Source organism: Pinus tabuliformis, chromosome 2_2, assembly GCF_031772625.1.
Source record: "Pinus tabuliformis cultivar Carrire ecotype Pingquan chromosome 2_2, CPIR1, whole genome shotgun sequence".
Lineage (NCBI taxonomy): Eukaryota > Viridiplantae > Streptophyta > Pinopsida > Pinales > Pinaceae > Pinus > Pinus tabuliformis.
The window spans coordinates 401274400-401280537 of NC_142300.1; the positions used below are offsets into that span (position 1 = coordinate 401274400).

The 6138-nt window shown below is 35.4% G+C and overlaps 1 pseudogene; it reads left to right on the plus strand.

The window, feature by feature from the left end:
• Positions 1–4169: 4169 nt before the first annotated feature.
• On the plus strand, positions 4170–5612 carry LOC149192974 (uncharacterized; annotated as a pseudogene).
• The last annotated feature ends 526 nt before the right edge of the window (positions 5613–6138 follow it).

A 6138-nucleotide genomic window follows, 5' to 3' on the forward strand; every position in this document is an offset into this window, starting at 1 on the left:
ACATATTCTTTACTACCCTCATCATAATTTCAAATAGAGACCAACTTAACTATTTAATACTGCAATCATCAGAATACTGATAGATAAGATACATAACCATTCATGCTACCATAATATCAATGGAAAGCATTCATAAACATCACAACCATGAATATCTCAATCGCTAATAATAGTGTCATGGGTCCAGATCCTCAATCTGAGGTCCTCGAAGAATAAAGTGTCTAAGATAATGTCGTATTAGGGTCAGGAAACTAGAGTGGGCACTACATACACCCCCTCTTAACAATGGACTTCGTCCCGAAGTCCTTAGAACATAAAGGAGAAACGGCGACACATAATCTTAGGAACCCTTCCTGAAACTCTTGCCAACCTTCTGGTAACAGGTATCTCTGATTTTTAAATTAAGCACATTTTTTTTTTTTTTTTTGCATAATTTAACTTTAAGTAAAATGTCAATATGTGGATTTACTAGCACAAAAATGCAAATAACAAAGCACCAATGAAGAGAATAACATGCCTTAGTTTTCACTAGATCAAAACCTATTAGACTGTCATATATCCAGGAAACATGATATCAAGGTCGACACAAACTAATTGCTTTGAATTTACAACTAACTGAATTATCATCGCATTACACCTCTTACTTACTATACAAGTCCATGCTGACACTGATCATTTCAAAAGAAGCACGTGTATGTTCTTCCTATATTCTCAATTTGCAAAATGTAACATAAAATACAGATTCCTTCACAAGCACATTAATAGTCTCATCTCAAAAATTCCATTATTCATACCTTCAACACCATTCTTGAATTACTTCAGCATTTTCAAACGTATAGCTACTTCCTTTTCTGCCAATACCTCACATGGGCAAAATTGCATTAGATACATTCAGGTCCAGCGTAAGCATAATTTCAAGAGCTATTCTCAACTATCTCAACCCTGAATCTGGGCCTGATCCATAAAATATTATCGTTTCCAATAGTTTTTAGGCATCCCAGAGAGACTCTAAGACAATGGAGTCCTGCCCAACATTAGAGAAGGAAATTGGTTGCAGATGGTTGCCCACAGAGGAGCGAAATAATGTAATACTTACACAAACAATCTCCTACTTCAATCCCTCTAATAAATTTAGTCGTCAACATAAAACCTTTTAAGACACACGATCTTCGACATCTCGTAACATAACTAAAATACCACAGTGAAGTGAGTATACAAGAAGATAAAGCTATGATGGTCAAACAAAATGTATAAAGGGATTCTCATTTCCTAACATAAAAGTAATAATGCACGTAGTCTAACAAAAACAAATACATACAACTTCTCTAATATAGATAAAGTTTGAAGACTATCCTTGCTACCTATCACATACAAAAAGTGGCACAGTGAACATAAAAGGGCTCTTAGCTAGTTACAAATCTACCTAAAGATATTTAGTGAGCACAATCAGAAATGACATCCACAAAGATATATGCAATGGAAGGTTTATTACATACAAACTTAAAAAGAGGCAAGAGAAGCTAGTTGCAATTGGGAAACAATTAGTTACAATGACCAAGTCTAGCTGTAGTCACGAGAACGAATTCAGTTGCAACTGTAGGGAAGTTCAAATACATCCTACAACTTTACAATAACCACTTGTAAGCATGAACAGTTCTGACATCCAAATGTTACAAGCCAATAATGTAATATGATATATCATAAACTTCTGTCATTGGGAATAAGGAAACTGGCACGGTACTTTCAAACTTTCAAGATATGGGGAAACAATATATACAAACATGCATGCATATAAGATATTTTAGTATATAAAGCCCAAGAAGTTAACTCAACTGGTTGTCGTCAATGTCACTGGGCATTTGGCTAATTCTGTGCCAGCAGGTGTCCGGTTTGAATCCTCTGGGTGACACACTGACTATGCAAATGGGTTCACTATGAATGACATCCACAAATGTGGGGAGACATCCCTTGGATTTCCCCACAAGGTTTTCAAGAGAAAAAGAAATATCATTTTTTTGTATAAAAACTAGCATTGTTGTATGATAACACTATTTTTTTGCAGTAGAGACTATCTTTTTCTTAATTGTTTTCTTGACTTTTTTAAGTAGAGAAACAACAGTTCTGAACCAAAAATCGAAGGAAATGTTCTCGATAGGCTTGCTAGGCATTCCAAACCAGAATGGTTTTCCATACCAAAACAAGGAGCAAGCGGCCAAATGTTTCAGTTGCATAGTCATGAGGTATTATCATGTTTAATAGTGTGGCTTATATGTTATATTGAGCCATTATATGATATAAGTAGTTATGACGAAAGAAAGTTGGATAAGTATTTAAATGATTCAGGAAATAATCATAGGCTTATTTGTGGTTAAAATGGAGTCAATACATTGTATAAATGATTTGGATTTATAGCAACCTAGAGGCAGTAGAGGAATTACAATTCATTCTAGGATAATCTCTTTAAGGAGGGTAACCCTAGGCCTGTAAAAGGGCTTTCCACTCAATCGCTAATATTCTTTATGTTTATCAGTGAATGCACTTGCAGTTTCAACTCTCTCAATCTCTCATTTCTTAGACACCGTGTCTTGCTCTATCTCCCATTGTGTATAGATCTTCTTGACAGGGTCCTGCGTGCAATGTGCATTATTTGCAGGGTCATATTTACCTCTCATCATTTGGGACTATTAGGATGTCCAAACCTATAAGAATCTCCTATGAAGCCATCACTTGTTCTTAGTTAGTTATTATATCAAAATAACATGGAGGATATACAGCATTGAAAGCAGGATTCCTATCAGCCGTGTGCATCACCAATGTATTAAATGATAGCCGAAAATCACAAAAATGATGAGAAACATTGACGAGAAAAATAAAGAGATTGACTTACATTTAATATTATGTTCTGCCTATTGGACCACATGCCCTCGTACCTTTTCCTGTGAATGCCTATGGCGTACTGTGACTACCTTAAGCTATGTTTACCACTTGTGGTGTATCTTAATGTAATCATAAATTACAATGTATCTTATGTATTCATAGATAAAGGCACAAAGCCATGTAGGCTGTAGCCCAGTAGACAAATAAATATATTGGATATAGCAGTTACATATAAATATATTAAATGTAACAGTTACAAAGGTATAGTGATATGCAATAATGAAGGTTCTCTAATATACAAGGCATAAGAGACGTGTCTGCCTTATGTAGATAACTCTAGCTAACAAAAATTAATGTAAATAATTATTATTTGGTCAATTACAAGATGCAGCAAGATACAGATGCAGGATGGGACCATATGATCTTAAACCGGCCTCCAGAAGAGACAGGATGACCACTGAAGCATAATGACGATAAACTGTCACTGTTTTACTTTATTTTCCTTATAAAGTAAAAACCAATCAAAATAAAATAAATAAAATTTATTAATGAGATACGGAAAATTTGAGAAATGTTAAATTAAAATTCTCAAACTTCCCGAATCTTGATAAATACTCCATGAAGAAAACTTCTTTATCACTCCTAACATATTTATCTTTCTAATCTTCATTATCACAACTTGCCTTTATAAATAAAACCTACTTTCCAATCATTTTAACTATTACAGAAAGCTCAAGTCAACTTTATTTACTTATATATATATATATATATATATATATATATATATATATATTATTTTTTTTTCACTTACTAATATAAATAACATAAAAAGTTTATATGAAAAATAAAAATATTAAAAAAATAATAAATAATTATTTAAGTAAAATTAATAATTTTTTATAAATTGAAAGAGTTAATTTTATGTTCGCTGGTCTTGCTCTACGTTACCTTATTAAAAGATATAATTTTTTTTTTCACTAGACAATTTATTTAAAATTTTAATGAGTTGATTAACTCCTTTGTGTGACTTCAATTTTTTTTTTAAGTATTAGTAACCCTCCATTATTCTCACAACTTTCAATATTCCATTCACAAGATATTGATGGTCGATGAATATGTTTCTATTTATTCATTGCTTTCATTTTTGTTAAAGATTATTATGCACTGGGGAAATGGTGGCCAAGAAAAGGACAATTTATCAAATGTTCTTGTCAATTTTTTTTATTTTTATTTTTTTCATTTTTAACAGATTTGTAAGGATAAACTCTACGTCCAATAAACAAAAAGTCTTAGATTTTTGGGAAGAGGTTCAACGAAATGCATTCAGAATTAAACGTGAAGCAGAGTATACAGAGGGCATACTGCAAAAAGAAAAATAACCTGTAGCTCCAAGGTATAATTAGCGAGGATGATGACCGGGAAGCAACTGGTTTCGAATGCATGGTGGAAATGTATTCCCCGCTTCTTCACTCGCTGCAATTTTCTAAGTTCCCATTCTCAAATCAATTTCCAATCTCCAGAGATCGACAGAATTTGCAAATTAATAAATGACCATCCATTCCCACACTCCGCGATCGAATCCACTCTGCATCACAGCAATCTCACACTGTCGGACTCTTTAGTAGAAAATGTGTTGGGGAGGCTTTTCTCCGGCCACGTCAATGGTTCGAAGGCCCTGCATTTCTTCCATTGGATCGCCCGGCAAAATCCCGATTATCAACACACTTCCCAGGCCTATAAAAAAATGCTTCACATCTTAGCCCGAATGCGGGATTTCGACGAGGTCTGGGAACTGCTCGACGAAATGCACCAACAAAATAAAATAACCCTCAAGGCCCTTAGCGTCGTTTTATCAAAGTATGCACGGAGAAGGTCGTTCGATGAAACCCTAGAGGCATTCGAAAAAAATGGAGAAGTTTGTGGGGAAATTGAACACGGACACATTTAATGTCCTCCTTCAGGCATTTTGCACTCAGAGACACGTGAAGGAAGCCCGGGCTGTATTCAATAAGATGCACCAGAGGTTTGCTCCCAATGCCCAGACGTTTAATATTTTGCTTTTGGGGTTTAAAGAATCTGGCAATGCAGTAGCAACAGAGATATTTTTCAGAGAAATGATCAGAAGAGGCTTGAGTCCCAATATTGTTACCTATAACATTCTCATAGATGCGTTGTGCAAGGGTAGTAGAGTTCATGATGCATTGGAACTTTTGGAAGTGATGAAAAAGAATCACTGTTGTCCTGACATTCGGACTTATACTACTTTGATACATGGGCTGGGTATTGTCCGCTATATTGATCGTGCCAGGAAACTGTTTGATGAAATGATCATAAACGGTCACGGGCCTGATACTACGGCTTACAATGCCTTGATCAGTTGTTTTTGCAAATCAGGCCGTGTGAAGGATGGGTTGATATTGATGAAAGAGATGGAGGAGAAAGATGTTGGTTGCGATAATATGACTTATCATACAATTTTATATGCATTTCAGGAGCTTCAGAATGAGGAAGAAGTTTGTGAGCTTTTTGTCAGAATGATTTCGCAGGATTGGGTGCCGCGATTCCCTGGATTTCCTTGCCATTATGCTATCAAAGCTGGCAGAGGTGCAATTTATGGGCCTCCAGATCAGAGAATAAGAATGATGGCAACGATTTCACCGCTGGCTTCCGCAGAGAATAAAAATTTCACTTTTGAAATTCCAACGTGTCATGTATATCATGATCTAGACTTTTAGAAAACGACAGATAACTGATACTTTGAACACCTCGATCACTACGTTTTCCTAACGGTTCGCCGATTTTTAGTAGTTAAGAAGTCGAGTTATCTAATTATGGAGAATGAGTTAGCTCTCATTGCCAGCCGAACAAAGCCACCTCCAAAAATCTGTGCGTACCAACCTTCATAAAGGTTCGAACTGGAGTTTTGAGGGGTTAAAATCCAGCTTTGAACAATGCAATCATCAAACAAAGCCCTACTCGTTCAGTGATTGTGGCTTCCCTCAAAGACAGACTTGAAAGCTGAAAGTTCGGACGTGGAAGGAAAAAGTTTCACATGAAAAGACTCCAAGATAATACCTCTCATTCAGTTTGTGAGTAAAGCTTTAAAAAGAACAGCGGTATTGAAATTTCTGGTTTTCCTCATTTTTGCGACAGTCGTCCTTGTAAATTTACAGTCGTTTTTCATCAAATGAATCAATTGTTCTACGATTTCATACTTTCCAGGAACTGTTCTACAAATTACTCAACGCTGGTTCTTGTGCT